Source organism: Megalobrama amblycephala, linkage group LG24 (assembly GCF_018812025.1).
Source record: "Megalobrama amblycephala isolate DHTTF-2021 linkage group LG24, ASM1881202v1, whole genome shotgun sequence".
Lineage (NCBI taxonomy): Eukaryota > Metazoa > Chordata > Actinopteri > Cypriniformes > Xenocyprididae > Megalobrama > Megalobrama amblycephala.
Window position 1 is genome coordinate 35,184,125 of NC_063067.1, and position 18,224 is coordinate 35,202,348.

General features: G+C 42.0%; 10 non-coding genes across 10 annotated transcripts; all 10 read right to left on the bottom strand.

The window, feature by feature from the left end:
* Nucleotides 1–332: 332 nt before the first annotated feature.
* trnai-uau lies at nt 333–426 on the bottom strand. The gene is made up of 2 exons: nt 389–426; nt 333–368 (listed from the first exon to the last, which is right to left on the bottom strand). It is a non-coding gene; the product is annotated as a tRNA-Ile (tRNA).
* Nucleotides 427–545: 119 nt separating this feature from the next.
* Nucleotides 546–639, bottom strand: trnai-uau. The gene is made up of 2 exons: nt 602–639; nt 546–581 (listed from the first exon to the last, which is right to left on the bottom strand). It is a non-coding gene; the product is annotated as a tRNA-Ile (tRNA).
* A 118-nt stretch (nt 640–757) lies between these two features.
* Nucleotides 758–851, bottom strand: trnai-uau. The gene is made up of 2 exons: nt 814–851; nt 758–793 (listed from the first exon to the last, which is right to left on the bottom strand). It is a non-coding gene; the product is annotated as a tRNA-Ile (tRNA).
* Nucleotides 852–1,333: 482 nt separating this feature from the next.
* Nucleotides 1,334–1,427, bottom strand: trnai-uau. Its single transcript has 2 exons — nt 1,390–1,427; nt 1,334–1,369 (listed from the first exon to the last, which is right to left on the bottom strand). It is a non-coding gene; the product is annotated as a tRNA-Ile (tRNA).
* A 119-nt stretch (nt 1,428–1,546) lies between these two features.
* On the bottom strand, nt 1,547–1,640 carry trnai-uau. The gene is made up of 2 exons: nt 1,603–1,640; nt 1,547–1,582 (listed from the first exon to the last, which is right to left on the bottom strand). It is a non-coding gene; the product is annotated as a tRNA-Ile (tRNA).
* Nucleotides 1,641–1,759: 119 nt separating this feature from the next.
* On the bottom strand, nt 1,760–1,853 carry trnai-uau. Its single transcript has 2 exons — nt 1,816–1,853; nt 1,760–1,795 (listed from the first exon to the last, which is right to left on the bottom strand). It is a non-coding gene; the product is annotated as a tRNA-Ile (tRNA).
* A 695-nt stretch (nt 1,854–2,548) lies between these two features.
* On the bottom strand, nt 2,549–2,642 carry trnai-uau. Its single transcript has 2 exons — nt 2,605–2,642; nt 2,549–2,584 (listed from the first exon to the last, which is right to left on the bottom strand). It is a non-coding gene; the product is annotated as a tRNA-Ile (tRNA).
* Nucleotides 2,643–3,124: 482 nt separating this feature from the next.
* trnai-uau lies at nt 3,125–3,218 on the bottom strand. The gene is made up of 2 exons: nt 3,181–3,218; nt 3,125–3,160 (listed from the first exon to the last, which is right to left on the bottom strand). It is a non-coding gene; the product is annotated as a tRNA-Ile (tRNA).
* A 482-nt stretch (nt 3,219–3,700) lies between these two features.
* On the bottom strand, nt 3,701–3,794 carry trnai-uau. Its single transcript has 2 exons — nt 3,757–3,794; nt 3,701–3,736 (listed from the first exon to the last, which is right to left on the bottom strand). It is a non-coding gene; the product is annotated as a tRNA-Ile (tRNA).
* A 3,889-nt stretch (nt 3,795–7,683) lies between these two features.
* Nucleotides 7,684–7,777, bottom strand: trnai-uau. Its single transcript has 2 exons — nt 7,740–7,777; nt 7,684–7,719 (listed from the first exon to the last, which is right to left on the bottom strand). It is a non-coding gene; the product is annotated as a tRNA-Ile (tRNA).
* Nucleotides 7,778–18,224: the final 10,447 nt, after the last annotated feature.

Genomic DNA, 18,224 nt, shown 5'->3' on the forward strand with positions numbered 1-18,224 from the left:
TTTTGCAACATTCCCTAATTATTTTTTTAATTAATGACATCAAAGCAATGTTCAGCCAATCTTTCAAGTCAGTCTTTGAACGCTTTTGCTACTATATTGTCATTTGCTTTCTAAAATCATGCTCCAGGTGAGGCTCGAACTCACAACCTCAGCATTGCTCTGCTACGTACTGCCTTATAAGAACCGTGCGCTGACCAATTGCCCCACTGGAGCTTCTGTAACAGCGTCAACTTCCAACAACCATGTGGGTATTATAAGTACTAGCGCTATGAAGATGAGGTTGATTCCTTGTAATAACAATCTTTCAAGTTAGCCCTTGCTTTCTAAAACCATGCTCCAGGTGAGGCTCGAACTCACAACCTCGGCATTGCTCTGCTACGTACTGCCTTATAAGTACCGCGCGCTGACCGATTGCGCCACTGGAGCTTCTGTAACAGCATCAACTTCCAACAACCATGCGGACATGATACCTACTAGCGCTATAACAATGAGGTTGATTCTTTGTAATAACAATCTTTCAAGTTAGCCCTTGCTTTCTAAAACCATGCTCCAGGTGAGGCTCGAACTCACAACCTCGGCATTGCTCTGCTACGTACTGCCTTATAAGTACCGCGCGCTGACCGATTGCGCCACTGGAGCTTCTTTGACAGTATCAACTTCCAACAACCATGTGGACATTATACCTACTAGCGCTATAACAATGAGGTTGACTCTTTGTAATAACAATCTTTCAAGTTAGCCCTTGCTTTCTAAAACATGCTCCAGGTGAGGCTCGAACTCACAACCTCGGCATTGCTCTGCTACGTACTGCCTTATAAGTACCGCGCGCTGACCGATTGCGCCACTGGAGCTTCTGAAACAGAGTCAACTTCCAACAACCATGTGGGCATTATACCTACTAGCGCTATAATCATGAGGTTGACTCTGTGTAAAAACAATCTTTCAAGTTAGTCCTTGAAAATTCTACTTCTTTAAGATAGTCATCCAATATTAAAAAGGTCTTTTGCAACATTCCCTAATTATTTTTCTAATTAATGACATCAAAGCAATGTTCAGCCAATCTTTCAAGTCAGTCTTTGAATGCTTTTGCTACTATATTATCATTTGCTTTCTAAAACCATGCTCCAAGTGAGGCTCGAACTCACAACCTCAGCATTGCTCTGCTACGTACTGCCTTATAAGAACCGCGCGCTGACCAATTGCCCCACTGGAGCTTCTGTAACAGCGTCAACTTCCAACAACCATGTGGGTATTATAAGTACTAGCGCTATAAAGATAAGGTTGATTCTTTGTAATAACAATCTTTCAAGTTAGCCCTTGCTTTCTAAAACCATGCTCCAGGTGAGGCTCGAACTCACAACCTCGACATTGCTCTGCTACGTACTGCCTTATAAGTACCGCGCGCTGACCGATTGCGCCACTGGAGCTTCTTTAACAGTGTCAACTTCCAACAACCATGTGGACATTATACCTACTAGCACTATAACAATGAGGTTGATTCTTTGTAATAACAATCTTTCAAGTTAGCCCTTGCTTTCTAAAAACATGCTCCAGGTGAGGCTCGAACTCACAACCTCGGCATTGCTCTGCTACGTACTGCCTTATAAGTACCGCGCGCTGACCGATTGCGCCACTGGAGCTTCTTTGACAGTATCAACTTCCAACAACCATGTGGACATTATACCTACTAGCGCTATAACAATGAGGTTGACTCTTTGTAATAACAATCTTTCAAGTTAGCCCTTGCTTTCTAAAAACATGCTCCAGGTGAGGCTCGAACTCACAACCTCGGCATTGCTCTGCTACGTACTGCCTTATAAGTACCGCGCGCTGACCGATTGCGCCACTGGAGCTTCTGAAACAGAGTCAACTTCCAACAACCATGTGGGCATTATACCTACTAGCGCTATAATCATGAGGTTGACTCTGTGTAAAAACAATCTTTCAAGTTAGTCCTTGAAAATTCTACTTCTTTAAGATAGTCATCCAATATTAAAAAGGTCTTTTGCAACATTCCCTAATTATTTTTCTAATTAATGACATCAAAGCAATGTTCAGCCAATCTTTCAAGTCAGTCTTTGAATGCTTTTGCTACTATATTATCATTTGCTTTCTAAAACCATGCTCCAGGTGAGGCTCGAACTCACAACCTCAGCATTGCTCTGCTACGTACTGCCTTATAAGAACCGCACGCTGACCAATTGCCCCACTGGAGCTTCTGTAACAGCGTCAACTTCCAACAACCATGTGGGTATTATAAGTACTAGCGCTATAAAGATAAGGTTGATTCTTTGTAATAACAATCTTTCAAGTTAGCCCTTGCTTTCTAAAACCATGCTCCAGGTGAGGCTCGAACTCACAACTTCGGCATTGCTCTGCTACGTACTGCCTTATAAGTACCGCGCGCTGACCGATTGCGCCACTGGAGCTTCTTTAACAGTGTCAACTTCCAACAACCATGTGGACATTATACCTACTAGCGCTATAACAATGAGGTTGATTCTTTGTAATAACAATCTTTCAAGTTAGCCCTTGCTTTCTAAAAACATGCTCCAGGTGAGGCTCGAACTCACAACCTCGGCATTGCTCTGCTACGTACTGCCTTATAAGTACCGCGCGCTGACCGATTGCGCCACTGGAGCTTCTGAAACAGAGTCAACTTCCAACAACCATGTGGGCATTATACCTACTAGCGCTATAATCATGAGGTTGACGCTGTGTAAAAACAATCTTTCAAGTTAGTCCTTGAAAATTCTACTTCTTTAAGATAGTCATCCAATATTAAAAAGGTCTTTTGCAACATTCCCTAATTATTTTTCTAATTAATGACATCAAAGCAATGTTCAGCCAATCTTTCAAGTCAGTCTTTGAATGCTTTTGCTACTATATTATCATTTGCTTTCTAAAACCATGCTCCAGGTGAGGCTCGAACTCACAACCTCAGCATTGCTCTGCTACGTACTGCCTTATAAGAACCGCGCGCTGACCAATTGCCCCACTGGAGCTTCTGTAACAGCGTCAACTTCCAACAACCATGTGGGTATTATAAGTACTAGCGCTATAAAGATAAGGTTGATTCTTTGTAATAACAATCTTTCAAGTTAGCCCTTGCTTTCTAAAACCATGCTCCAGGTGAGGCTCGAACTCACAACCTCGGCATTGCTCTGCTACGTACTGCCTTATAAGTACCGCGCGCTGACCGATTGCGCCACTGGAGCTTCTGAAACCGAGTCAACTTCCAACAACCATGTGGATATTATACCTACTAGCGTTATAAACATGAGGTTGATTCTTTGTAATAACAATCTTTCAAGTTAGTCCTTGAAAATTCTACTTCTTTAAGATAGTCAACCAATCTTAAAAAGGTCTTTTGCAACATTCCCTAATTATTTTTTTAATTAATGACATCAAAGCAATGTTCAGCCAATCTTTCAAGTCAGTCTTTGAACGCTTTTGCTACTATATTGTCATTTGCTTTCTAAAATCATGCTCCAGGTGAGGCTCGAACTCACAACCTCAGCATTGCTCTGCTACGTACTGCCTTATAAGAACCGCGCGCTGACCAATTTCCCCACTGGAGCTTCTGTAACAGCGTCAACTTCCAACAACCATGTGGGTATTATAAGTACTAGCGCTATGAAGATGAGGTTGATTCCTTGTAATAACAATCTTTCAAGTTAGCCCTTTCTTTCTAAAACCATGCTCCAGGTGAGGCTCGAACTCACAACCTCGGCATTGCTCTGCTACGTACTGCCTTATAAGTACCGCGCGCTGACCGATTACGCCACTGGAGCTTCTGTAACAGCATCAACTTCCAACAACCATGCGGACATGATACCTACTAGCGCTATAACAATGAGGTTGATTCTTTGTAATAACAATCTTTCAAGTTAGCCCTTGCTTTCTAAAAAGATGCTCCAGGTGAAGCTCGAACTCACAACCTCGGCATTGCTCTGCTACGTACTGCCTTATAAGTACCGCGCGCTGACCGATTGCGCCACTGGAGCTTCTTTAACAGTGTCAACTTCCAACAACCATGTGGACATTATACCTACTAGCGCTATAACAATGAGGTTGATTCTTTGTAATAACAATCTTTCAAGTTAGACCTTGCTTTCTAAAAACATGCTCCAGGTGAGGCTCGAACTCACAACCTCGGCATTGCTCTGCTACGTACTGCCTTATAAGTACCGCGCACTGACCGATTGCGCCACTGGAGCTTCTGAAACAGAGTCAACTTCCAACAACCATGTGGGCATTATACCTACTAGCGCTATAATCATGAGGTTGACGCTGTGTAAAAACAATCTTTCAAGTTAGTCCTTGAAAATTCTACTTCTTTAAGAGAGTCATCCAATATTAAAAAGGTCTTTTGCAACATTCCCTAATTATTTTTCTAATTAATGTCATCAAAGCAATGTTCAGCCAATCTTTCAAGTCAGTCTTTGAATGCTTTTGCTACTATATTATCATTTGCTTTCTAAAACCATGCTCCAGGTGAGGCTCGAACTCCCAACCTCAGCATTGCTCTGCTACGTACTGCCTTATAAGTACCATGCGCTGAAATATTGTGTCGCTGGAGCTTCTGAAGCAAAGACAAATACCAATAACCATGTGGGCATTATACCTACTAGCGTTATAATCATGAGGTTGATTCTGTGTCAAAACAATCTTTCAAGTTAGTCCTTGAATATTCTACTTCTTTAAGATAGTCATCTAATGTTAAAAAGGTCTTTTGCAACATTCCCTAATTATTCTTCTAATTAATGACATCAAAGCAATGTTCAGCCGATCTTTCAAGTCAGTCTTTGAACGCTTTTGCTAATATGTTATCATTTGCTTTCTAAAACCATGCTCCAGGTGAGGCTCGAACTCACAACCTCAGCATTGCTCTGCTACGTACTGCCTTATAAGAACCGTGCGCTGACCAATTGCCCCACTGGAGCTTCTGTAACAGCGTCAACTTCCAACAACCATGTGGGTATTATAAGTACTAGCGCTATGAAGATGAGGTTGATTCCTTGTAATAACAATCTTTCAAGTTAGCCCTTGCTTTCTAAAACCATGCTCCAGGTGAGGCTCGAACTCACAACCTCAGCATTGCTCTGCTACGTACTGCCTTATAAGTACCATGCGCTGAAATATTGTGTCGCTGGAGCTTCTGAAGCAAAGACAAATACTAATAACCATGTGGGCATTATACCTACTAGCGTTATAATCATGAGGTTGATTCTGTGTCAAAACAATCTTTCAAGTTAGTCCTTGAATATTCTACTTCTTTAAGATAGTCATCTAATGTTAAAAAGGTCTTTTGCAACATTCCCTAATTATTCTTCTAATTAATGACATCAAAGCAATGTTCAGCCGATCTTTCAAGTCAGTCTTTGAATGCTTTTGCTAATATGTTATCATTTGCTTTCTAAAACCATGCTCCAGGTGAGGCTCGAACTCACAACCTCAGCATTGCTCTGCTACGTACTGCCTTATAAGAACCGTGCGCTGACCAATTGCCCCACTGGAGCTTCTGTAACAGCGTCAACTTCCAACAACCATGTGGGTATTATAAGTACTAGCGCTATAAAGATAAGGTTGATTCTTTGTAATAACAATCTTTCAAGTTAGCCCTTGCTTTCTAAAACCATGCTCCAGGTGAGGCTCGAACTCACAACCTCGGCATTGCTCTGCTACGTACTGCCTTATAAGTACCGCGCACTGACCGATTGCGCCACTGGAGCTTCTGAAACCGAGTCAACTTCCAACAACCATGTGGATATTATACCTACTAGCGTTATAAACATGAGGTTGATTCTTTGTAATAACAATCTTTCAAGTTAGTCCTTGAATATTCTACTTCTTTAAGATAGTCATCTAATGTTAAAAAGGTCTTTTGCAACATTCCCTAATTATTCTTCTAATTAATGACATCAAAGCAATGTTCAGCCGATCTTTCAAGTCAGTCTTTGAACGCTTTTGCTACTATGTTTTCATTTGCTTTCTAAAACCATGCTCCAGGTGAGGCTCGAGCTCACAACCTCGGCATTGCTCTGCTATGTACTGCCTTATAAGTACCGCGCACTGACCGATTGCGCCACTGGAGCTTCAGAAACAGTGTCAACTTCCAATAACCATGTGGGTATTATACCTATTAGCACTATAAAGATGAGTTTTATTCTTTGTAATAATAATCTTTGAAGTTAGCCCTTGCTTTCTAAAACCATGCTCCATGTGAGGCTCGAACTCACAACCTCGGCATTGCTCTGCCACGTACTGCCTTATAAATACCGCGCGCTGAGCGATTGCACCACTGGAGCTTCTGAAACAGAGTCAACTTCCAACAACCATGTGGCCATTATACCTACTAGCGCTATAATCATGAGGTTGACTCTGTGTCAAAACAATGTTTCAAGTTAGTCCTTGAAAATTCTACTTCTTTAATATAGTCATCCAATATTAAAAAGGTCTTTTGCAACATTCCCTAATTATTTTTCTAATTAATGACATCAAAGCAATGTTCAGCCAATCTTTCAAGTCAGTCTTTGAATGCTTTTGCTACTATATTATCATTTGCTTTCTAAAACAATGCTCCAGGTGAGGCTCAAACTCACAACCTCAGCATTGCTCTGCTACGTACTGCCTTATAAGAACCGCGCGCTGACCAATTGCCCCACTGGAGCTTCTGTAACAGCGTCAACTTCCAACAACCATGTGGGTATTATAAGTACTAGCGCTATAAAGATGAGGTTGATTCTTTGTAATAACAATCTTTCAAGTTAGCCCTTGCTTTCTAAAACCATGCTCCAGGTGAGGCTCGAACTCACAACCTCGGCATTGCTCTGCTACGTACTGCCTTATAAGTACCGCGCGCGGACCGATTGCGCCACTGGAGCTTCTGAACCAGAGGCAACTTCCAACAACCATGTGGGTATTATACCTACTAGCGTTATAAACATGAGGTTGATTCTTTGTAATAGCAATCTTTCAAGTTAGCCTTTGCTTTCTAAAAGCATGCTCCAGGCTCCAGGTGACATCAAAGCAATGTTCAGCCGATTTTTCAAGTTAGTCTTTGAACGCTTTTGCTACTACATTATCATTTGCTTTCTAAAACCATGCTCCAGGTGAGGCTCGAACTCACAACCTCGGCATTGCTCTGCTACGTACTGCCTTATAAGAACCGCGCGCTGACCCATTGCCCCACTGGAGATTCTGTAACAGCGTCAACTTCCAACAACCATGTGGGTATTACAACTACTAACGCTATAAAGATGAGGTTTATTCTTTGTAATAACAATCTTTCAAGTTAGACCTTGCTTTCTAAAACCATGCTCCAGGTGAGGCTCAAACTCACAACCTCGGCATTGCTCTGCTACATACTGCCTAATAAGTACCACACGCTGACCGATTGCACCACAGGAGCTTCTGAAACAGAGTCAACTTCCAACAACCATGTGGGCATTATACCTACTAGCGCTATAATCATGAGGTTGACTCTGTGTCAAAACAATCTTTCAAGTTAGTCCTTGAATATTCTACTTCTTTAAGATAGTCATCTAATGTTAAAAAGGTCTTTTGCAACATTCGCTAATTATTCTTCTAATTAATGACATCAAAGCAATGTTCTGCCGATTTTTCAAGTCAGTCTTTGAACGCTTTTGCTACTACATTGTCATTTGCTTTCTAAAACCATGCTCCAGGTGAGGCTCGAACTCACAACCTCGGCATTGCTCTGCTACGTACTGCCTTATAAGTACCGCGCGCTGACCAGTTGCGCCACTGGAGCTTCTGAAACAGTGTCAACTTCCAACAACCATGTGGGTATTATACCTACTAGCGTTATAAACATGAGGTTGATTCTTTGTAATAACAATCTTTCAAGTTAGCCCTTGCTTTCTAAAACCATGCTCCAGGTCAGGCTCGAACTCACAATCTCGGCATTGCTCTGCTACGTAATGCCTTATAAGTACCGCGCGCTTACCGATTGCGCCACTGGATCTTCCGAAGCAAAGCTACATTACCAAATACCATGTGGAGAAGTGAACCAACATGGACAATTTTAAAACAAGGCTAAGCTTGATTAAACCAGTCCCTACCTGTAAGCCTCTCTTGATGAATAATTGGCACACATTCTACCTATTATGTATCTCAATTGAAGATTCATATTCAATACAATGCTGGGCTATCCATTATACCATGAACTGTCTTTTACAGTTTTTCTCAATTGTTTACACACAAATTATTGGTACTTGAGACACAATGACCACAACATGTAACTCATGCACCAACCCCCTGAACCAATTCTGCTAAACTACAAGCACAATTCCTGCTTTACACTCACATTGCAGTTCTAAAACACACTTTTTTCAAAACACTACACACAATTCTCTGCATTTGGCACAATTTTCGGGCAGAAAAATCACTTGTTTTCACAAGGAACACACTGCCATTCAAATATGCACACTGACTCATCACATGGGCAAACACCTGTCACACATTTTTACAATTACATGTATGTATGTATGTATGTATATATATATATATATATATATATATATATATGTGTGTGTGTATATATATATATATATATATATATATATATATATATATATATATATATATATATATATATATATATATATATATATATATATATATATATATATATATATATATATATATATATATATATATATATATATATATATATATATATATATATATATACTACAAATATTTTACAACACACTTATGTATGTACTGTCTGTAGTAAGTGTAACTCTGAACCAAATAAAGACCAAAGTCATTATGATGAATGGAGAAGTGTTTTCCATTCACCATAGTGTTTTACATAGAGCACATCAGTGTTCAACTGGTTCTTATAAATGTCTATTCATATGATGGTTTGTGTGTGTCATTTGAAAACAAAATACCATTTTGAGAAGAAAGAACATTGTTTTGAATGTAAAGTTTCATTTTGCAGGAGAATTTAGGGGTTTTGCCCATTGTGTGTGTGTTTTTTGATTTGTGTGTAGAGTTCTGAGAGTATGAGGCATGCTTTCAGAAAATGTGTGTAAACAATCAAGAAAAACTGTAATTAACGATAATAATGCAGTGTTAGACAGTTTTTTTTTTTTTTTCATGATTCTCTGAGAATTCTTCTTAATTAATAACAGACATAAACTGATTTTTTTATTTAGACCTTTAGTGTTTTCACTGATGTGCAGCCTATACATATATGTTCACAGCTCAAAAAATGTGTTCTGGCCAGGGGTTTCATGACCCTTTAAGCCCATGATGGCCCAGTGTGGGTTAGCCCGTTCAGGCCCAGAGCAGGTTTTGTGTAAGCAGCCCACTTTTGTTTCCCATTCTCTGTTTGGCTCTATTTATATACAGTATTTTCTGTAAATGTAGCAAATGTATGTAAAATTACAAAAATAATCTGTAATTAATACAAATCAGATGATAAAATGGTCAAATGACTGGCAGTAAAGTAAAATTTCCTTATTTAAATAAGCTGAAAACACTGTAACATGACCAGCAACAACAGAACATTAAATGCTAACAGATCTGTCTAGATCTCAGCATCTTTACTTATTCCAAACCAGTTTGACTATTTCTTTCATACAAAACTTTTAGATGTTGATGTTTTATTGACAATAGTAAATTTTGAAGTCACTGTTATGGAGGTGAGCGTTTGCTTTAGTTGGGCGCTTGACCCTTGACTTCTTTATTTTAATGTTTCTCTGGCAGCTGGAACTGTTTGTTTCTGAAGCACATTTGTTTTAGCAAAAATAGCAAAAGAAATTTTGGTTAGACGAAATTGATTACTTATTGATGATTCAATCATCATGTAGTGGTCAAAATCAAAGAGATTTACATTTTACAGAGAAGTGTTGGGTCAGAGTCCACCTTTGTTGTGTCCGATTTGAGTCCAAGTCCTTAACCAATCAAGTTCAAATCCAAAAGGGGCAGAGTCAGACTCGAGACCGAGTCGAGTCCGGCCGAGTCCAGAAAGATTTAAATGATTTGAAATTGCAATTAACTTTTTGCAAAGACCCTCCCCTCTTAGTTACTGTTGCTAAGTCCGATAAGCCATGCCGCTCTCACGCCACACATCATGTTCTCAACAGTGAAAAATACATTGCAAAGCAAAGAGGACACTGACAAAGCACCAACATACAAGACAGAGCAGGTTACTTTTAGCTTTTAAATTTTGTCATTTTTAAGAAATTCAAAGAATGAATACAGTTTTGTGGCAGTTTAATGTGTTGCACCTTCAAGCAAGTTCAAGCAGCATGTGAACTGATCATCTCTTCTAGTTATAGCACAAATTTAACATGAATGAACATCAGAACTGACAACAGCAGTGATGTCTAGCGCTCATTAAAGTATATGCGCGAGAGATCACTGCTGCTGTCAGAGCGCGATCAGACCTCACTAAGCGAGTGCTGAACGCAGTTGGACATAGGTGTATTAGAGGTAAAAAATTATATAAATACTGTTCAGTTTCTCGCACAAACCAATCGTTTCGTGTCTTAGGACATCAATGTGTCGTCACGAGCCGCAGGGTTTAATTTGTATTTGTCTATGCAAGGTTTTTCGACTCTTATTGATCCAAGTTCCCATTTACTCCCATTATTTGACTGACAGACGGCAACGGTTGGAGTTAAAATTCATCATTTGTGTTCTACCGAAGAAACAAAGACACCTACATTTTGGATGCGCTGGGGGTAAGCAGATAAACATCAAATTTTCATTTTTGGGTGAACTGTCCCTTTAAGTGCATTTTACTTAAGTAAAATTATCAATATCTGCCAGTGTGATAATTAAAATAATCTTAATCAAATGGAAAACAAGTTTATTCGGAGTATCTATTACTAAGTGCACTTTTACAGTAGTGCCACCCACCAATGTCAGACCAGGTTAAAATCAATGCATATTCTTGTGTCTCCGGTGGTGTAGGCAGTAATGTGTTGGGTGAGGAGAATTAACTTGTGATGCGATTTACTGGGTTCGAATCCGCCATGTGCTGAACTCGTTATTCTCCCTTTTCCTATCACATCAGAAAGGCATTTATTTTCAATAAAAATGAAAAAAATGTTCTAAAAGTGGAAGTAAATTGCCTAATGAGTGTTTAATAATGATAAAATAATTTACACTCTGATATTATTGCATCCTGATAATTTATAGGCCTACTGAGGTGCAAACAGTATATTGTTACGGTATGGTGGTGTAGAGATGAGGCAGATACGGATTTCCACAATAATATAACACTTTAATCAAACAAGGGCAAGGAACGCCAACATACACATATAAACAACATTCAGAACGGACAAGGAGTGAAGGGAGTGAGTGCATTATAAAGGGAGTGCAGATAATAGAGTCCAGGTGCAGGTGATCCGTGATGATGAGGAACTGACGAGGGAAGTGAGTGCAGGTGTGGAGAACAGGAGGATCTTGGGAATTGAAGTCCAGGGAAACAAGGGTTCTGTGACATTACCCCCCCCTCCCGGTAGGCGCGTCCTCGCGCCGTAGATGAAACAACCGGGAGGGGGGCGGGCGCCCTGGAGACCTCAAGCTGGTGCAGGGGGAGGAGCAAACTGGAGTGGAGGTCTCCAGGGCAGGTTCAAAAGCCATGGCAGGTCAGGGGCTGAAGGCAGCCATGGCGGGTCAGGGGCTGAAGGCAGCCATGGCGGGTCAGGGGCTGAAGGCAGCCATGGCGGGTCAGGGGCTGAAGGCAGCCATGGCGGGTCAGGGGCTGAAGGCAGCCATGGCGGGTCAGGGGCTGAAGGCAGCCATGGCGGGTCAGGGGCTGAAGGCAGCCATGGCGGGTCAGGGGCTGAAGGCAGCCATGGCGGGTCAGGTGCAGCGGGCAGCCATGGCGGGTCAGGTGCAGCGGGCAGACATGCAGCGGGCATACATGGCGGGTCAGGTGCAGCGGGCAGCCATGGCGGGTCAGGAGCCGAAGCCTTCGAGGCGTTGAGCCCAGGCGTCGCTGAAGGACTGGCGGGTGATGGCGGAACCGCCGACCGAAGCGCAGCCGGGGCTCCAGAAGGCCGCAGTGAAAGCAGGAGGACAGCCAACAAAACGAACACTGGGGGGAGTGAGGAGGCCAACTGAATCCGAGGGACGGAGTGACGGAGCGGAGACGGAGGAGTGAAGTCCAGAGGGGAGGGCAGGCTGATGAATGACCAAGGTGTGAGTGGAGGCAGGATGGATACTGGTGAAGCTGGAGGACTGAAGGGCAACGGTGGAGCAGAGGGAGGTTGGAGCCGGGGTGAAGGTAATCGCCCAGAGGTCCAAGGTGGAGATCTGGGCGAGGGGGCTTGAGGTGGAGGTGCAGTATAGACATGACTTGGAGGAGGCGGGAGAGGGAGGCAGGGAGGGAAAACAGTCTTTACAAAGTTCATAATGAAGGGCTCGGTGGCGGAGACTGGCGCTGCTTGCTCGGCGGCGGAGACTGGCGCTGCTTGCTCGGCGGCGGAGACTGGCGCTGCTTGCTCGGCGGCGGAGACTGGCGCTGCTTGCTCGGCGGCGGAGACTGGCGCTGCTTGCCCGGCGGCGGAGACTGGCGCTGCTTGCCCGGCGGCGGAGACTGGCGCGGCTTGCTCGGCGGAGACTGGAGCGGCTTGCTCGGCGGAGACTGGAGCGGCTTGCTCGGCGGAGACTGGAGCGGCTTGCTCGGCGGAGACTGGAGCGGCTTGCTCGGCGGAGACTGGAGCACTTGGCTCGGCGGAGACTGGAGCGGCTTGCTCGGCGGAGACTGGAGCACTTGGCTCGGCGGAGACTGGAGCGGCTTGCTCGGCGGAGACTGGAGCGGCTTGCTCGGCGGAGACTGGAGAGCTTGGCTCGGCGGAGACTGGAGAGCTTGGCTCGGCGGAGACTGGAGAGCTTGGCTCGGCGGAGACTGGAGAGCTTGGCTCTGTCCAAAAGTCTATAAGCCAGGCCACCTCACTAGGTGGCTCGCACAGGGTTGGAGCAGGCTCTGGAGATACTGGAGCGGGCTCTGGAGATACTGGAGCGGGCTCTGGAGATACTGGCCCGCAGGAGACTGGAGAGACTGGCTCGCAGGAGACTGGAGAGACTGGCTCGCAGGAGACTGGAGAGACTGGCTCGCAGGAGACTGGAGAGACTGGCTCGCAGGAGACTGGAGAGACTGGCTCGCAGGAGACTGGAGAGACTGGCTCGCAGGAGACTGGAGAGACTGGCTCGCAGGAGACTGGAGAGACTGGCTCGCAGGAGACTGGAGAGACTGGCTCGCAGGAGACTGGAGAGACTGGCTCGCAGGAGACTGGAGAGCGCTCGCCCTTCTTCCTCTTCCTCCTCTTAGGTTTACCGGACCCAGCGGAGATTTGTGGGCCCGGCAGGACACAGGGGAAACCTTCGCTGGAGGGGTATGCGGAGGAGGACGGAGGCTGACTGACTGGCCCGGCCAACCGTGTTTCTGGATGGCCTGGAGACAAACACACATCCTGAACCTGTTCCACGAAAAATTTGGACTCATTCAAAAACAAAATTAAATTGATAGTTTCGCTTAAGGAGAGACGAAAATCAGGTTCGTTTAAACGGACAGTGTTGTCGTCCAGACCATCCAGAAACAGGGCGATCAAACGTGCTTCAGGCCAGTCAGACAAAAAGGCAAGTTCAGCGAACTCCTCCACATACCTCTCCAGCGAACGACCCACCTGTAAGAGTCCAATGAGCCGCTCACTAGCCGTCCAGGATGAGAGAGGCATGGGAGAAGTTGGAGCCCGGGAGAAGAAGGAAGCTTCCATCCTTTTTTTTTTCCTGTGGAAAATCCGGTTGTTCTTTGGGTCCGTTCTTCTGTTACGGTATGGTGGTGTAGAGATGAGGCAGATACGGATTTCCACAATAATATAACACTTTAATCAAACAAGGGCAAGGAACGCCAACATACACATATAAACAACATTCAGAACGGACAAGGAGTGAAGGGAGTGAGTGCATTATAAAGGGAGTGCAGATAATAGAGTCCAGGTGCAGGTGATCCGTGATGATGAGGAACTGACGAGGGAAGTGAGTGCAGGTGTGGAGAACAGGAGGATCTTGGGAATTGAAGTCCAGGGAAACAAGGGTTCTGTGACATATATATCTGCCAGTATAAAATATAAATAGCATCTAATTACTATGTAACTGCTAAGAACTGCTACTTTTAGCCTACATGATAAATAGAACATAATTTGCAAAATAATTTAAAAAAAAATGCACCTAAATTATTATTTTGTTCTTATTTTTTTGCATGTGGGATACCATGAAAATAAATATTAGTTCAATAACTTACCGTTCTGCCAGTTTTCACCTTTGATATTATAACAGTGATAAGAATTAAACTTGCATTGACTCAGAAGTATGCAGACGTCATTTTGTCACGTGCTGTTGCCATGGTGAATCGTAATATTGGAGCTCCATTGATGATGGCTTTTCATAGTCGTGGTGCACGCGCTTAACTCCAAGTCAACCTACTCAGAGTCGACTGAACTAACTCAATTCAGCTTTTCTGAAACTGAAAACTCAGAGTTTCCCATTTCAGGGTAAGTCAACTCAGAGTTCATGTTTTAACTCAGAGTTGGTTGAACATCCTTATTGAAACGGGCCCCAGGGCAGTACTAAATAAAAACAATGATATAAAATCAATGATATATATATATATATATATATATATATATATATATATATATTATATATATATATATATATACAGTACAGTCCAAAAGTTTGGAACCACTAAGATTTTTAATGTTTTTAAAAGAAGTTTCGTCTGCTCACCAAGGCTACATTTATTTAATTAAAAATACAGTAAAAAACAGTAATATTGTGAAATATTATTACAATTTAAAATAACTGTGTACTATTTAAATATATTTAAATTATATTATAATTTATTCCTGTGATGCAAAGCTGAATTTTCAGCATCATTACTCCAGTCTTCAGTGTCACATGATCCTTCAGAAATCATTCTAATATGCTGATTTGCTGCTCAATAAACATTTATGATTATTTTCAATGTTGAAAACAGTTGTGTACTTTTTTTTTCAGGATTCCTTGATGAATAGAAAGTTCAAAAGAACAGCATTTATCTGAAATACAAAGCTTCTGTAGCATTATACACTACCGTTCAAAAGTTTAGGGGCAGTAAGAATTTTTATTTTTATTTTTTTTTAAAGAAATTAAAGAAATTAATACTTTTATTCAGCAAGGATGCATTAAATCAATCAAAAGTGGCAGTAAAGACATTTATAATGTTACAAAAGATTAGATTTCAGATAAACACTGTTCTTTTGAACTTTCTATTCATCAAATAATCCTGAAAAAAAATATTGTATACATTAAATGTTTCTTGAGCAGCAAATCAGCATATTAGAATGATTTCTGAAGGATCATGTGACACTGAAGACTGGAGTAATGATGCTGAAAATTCAGCTTTGATCACAGGAATAAATTACTTTGTGAAATATATTCAAATAGTACACAGTTATTTTAAATTGTAATAATAGTTCACAATATTACTGTTTTTACTGTATTTTTAAAGGTCCCGTTCTTCGTGATCCCATGTTTCAAACTTTAGTTAGTGTGTAATGTTGTTGTTAGAGTATAAATAAAATCTGTAAAATTTTAAAGCTCAAAGTTCAATGCCAAGCGAGATATTTTATTTAACAGAAGTCGCCTACATCGAACGGCCAGTTTGGACTACATCCCTCTACTTCCTTCTTTAATGACGTCACTAAAACAGTTTTTGGACTAACCTCCGCCCACAGGAATACACAAGAGTTGCGTTTGTAGAGTGTGTTTGTCGCCATGTCGTCGAAACGCTGTTATTTTCATCCCGCAGTCCAATCACCGGGTCTGATTCCGGCTCAAATTGATAGGGTAAAATTAAAGACATGTTTACAATAACACTGAGCGCGTGCATCTCCACGTTATGGTAAGAGGCGTGACCTTTCCGGGCAAGATGCGCTAAACTGCTGTCGAATCACAACACAGGAACCGCTGGCACAATCAGAACTCGTTACGTATTTCTGAAGGAGGGACTTCATAGAACAAGGAAGTCATCAGCCCGTTTTTATGACAGTGGAAACAGCGGTATACAGATAAGTAAATTATGTGAAAAATACTGTGTTTTTTTTACACGCGAAACATGAACACATGTTATATTGCACACTATTAACACAATCAAATCTTCAAAAAAACACGAAAAACGGGACCTTTAATTAAATAAATGTAGCCTTGGTGAGCAGACGAAACTTCTTTTAAAAACATTAAAAATCTTAGTGGTTCCAAACTTTTGGACTGTACTGTATACATTTTCCGAGTCCAAAATGTCCAAGTCCATGTCATGTCCGAGTACAAATTCACCTGAGTGCGTGACAAGTCCGAGTTCATTGAAAATTGGACTCGAATCCGAATACCCAAACTCTATTACAGAGTATGATTTAGAGAATATTTGAGTGGCAGATGCCCCTGCCAGTCATTTACCATTTATTTTTTAACAATTATTAACCGTTCATTAATGGTAAATGTGTGGCACCCTGTGCTGCCAGATTTATAGTTGTAGATTAATAGTGTGGCCCTGTATGGGCCCAGTGAGGGATTCCTGGGGGTTAAGTGAGGGCTGCCCGTGCAGGGCCAGCGCTAAGGGGCCAACGTTTTGCCAATGAGCAAATTCTCGGGGGCCCAGCACTGGCAGCCTGCTGGGGGCCCTAACACTAGCTCTAAATGGGCCCGTAAAGGGCCAGTGCAGGCTTGTTTGCGGGGCTGTGTTGTCATTATGTCCTTCATCTCATCTGGATACAGCCTGGATCTGTCAGACTACGGAAAACCTCAGGATAAACAGACTAATATTAGCGTAAAATTAGGAACCATTTTCCTCGTCGAAGCAGAGACCAGGAGACGTTGGGATATCTTGAGAAATGCGCTGTGCGTCGCTGTAGTCATCCAAGTCTAACTAAGGCAGTGTACATTGTAGTTTATATACATTCAAGGGGGAGGGATGCATACAGAAGTGGAGACAATCTAAACAAAGCATGCAAATGCAGTGCAGGAATCAGCCCGTTCCCGGCATTTCCCCAGCCCTGATCTAATCAGTATAACAGTGATGTCCAAATGCATAGGTGCTAAACCAATCAGTATAACTATTCAATAAATGGGACAGGGGCTCCAAGAGCCATTAAAGACACAAGGTGAGAATCTCAGTAATCTGACTCATTAGACATGCAATAAAGAGAACAGGAACTGGCAGAAATCTCTTGCTGGAAATGTTGCTTAACAGAATCATTCATCTGATGTCATCATCTTTACCTTAAAGCTGCAGTCCATAACTTTTTTTGGTTAAAAATGATCCAAAATCAATTTTTGAACAAGTACATATCCAGCCAGTGTTCAAAACTATCTCATTATCTTAGCTCGATTCACAAAGGTAAGCTTGTAATAATGTTTTATAATAAGAGCGACCATTCTTGCGGGAAATTCAAGCATGCAGCAGTTCGTCTTTGCGTCATTACGTCACGTCTGTAAACAGAAAGGAAGAAGTCCAGGCTAGTCGGCGTTATCACGTGAGGACACTGCTGGTAGCGGATCATTTATAGCCTTTTCTCACAGCAGCTGAAATAATTAAATGTATCATTTTGATGGCGGATTGTAATCCAGAAAGATCCAAATGACAATCATCAGTGACAACTGGAGATTCAGCCGTAGTCAAAAAGCAAAAGACTTTGGACTGTGGAGTGGATACAGAAATTGAAATCTACAGGTAACGCTAATACACACTAAATATACAAAGTCACGCAATGCTGATGTTGTTAACATTAACGATTTGAGAACAAAGTATAACATTAATAATAATTTGCACAGTTTGGCATGATCCGAGCTAAATGATCATTAGATTTAATCATCATTGTCAGCACGATTTATTGTAGGCCTAATGCTTTTTTCCTCAGTTGGTCAGAACAAAAGTGGCAGACATGTTACTTACTTGTTCAGATGATATTTTCCAGTGAAAATTCTTATATTGGTCATTCTTTCAAGAAGTAGAATCTGTGATTCTGAAGTGCAGTAGCATAACCTGATTTTGCTGAGTTCAACATGTTCCTGGGTCAACATTTTTGTTGATCCTGGAACAACATTCAAATCAACCAATCAGATTTGAGGGACAAGTTTACAGATTATGTCAAGTTTAGGCTTAAAACATGAATTGGTGCTTCTACATCAGTGTT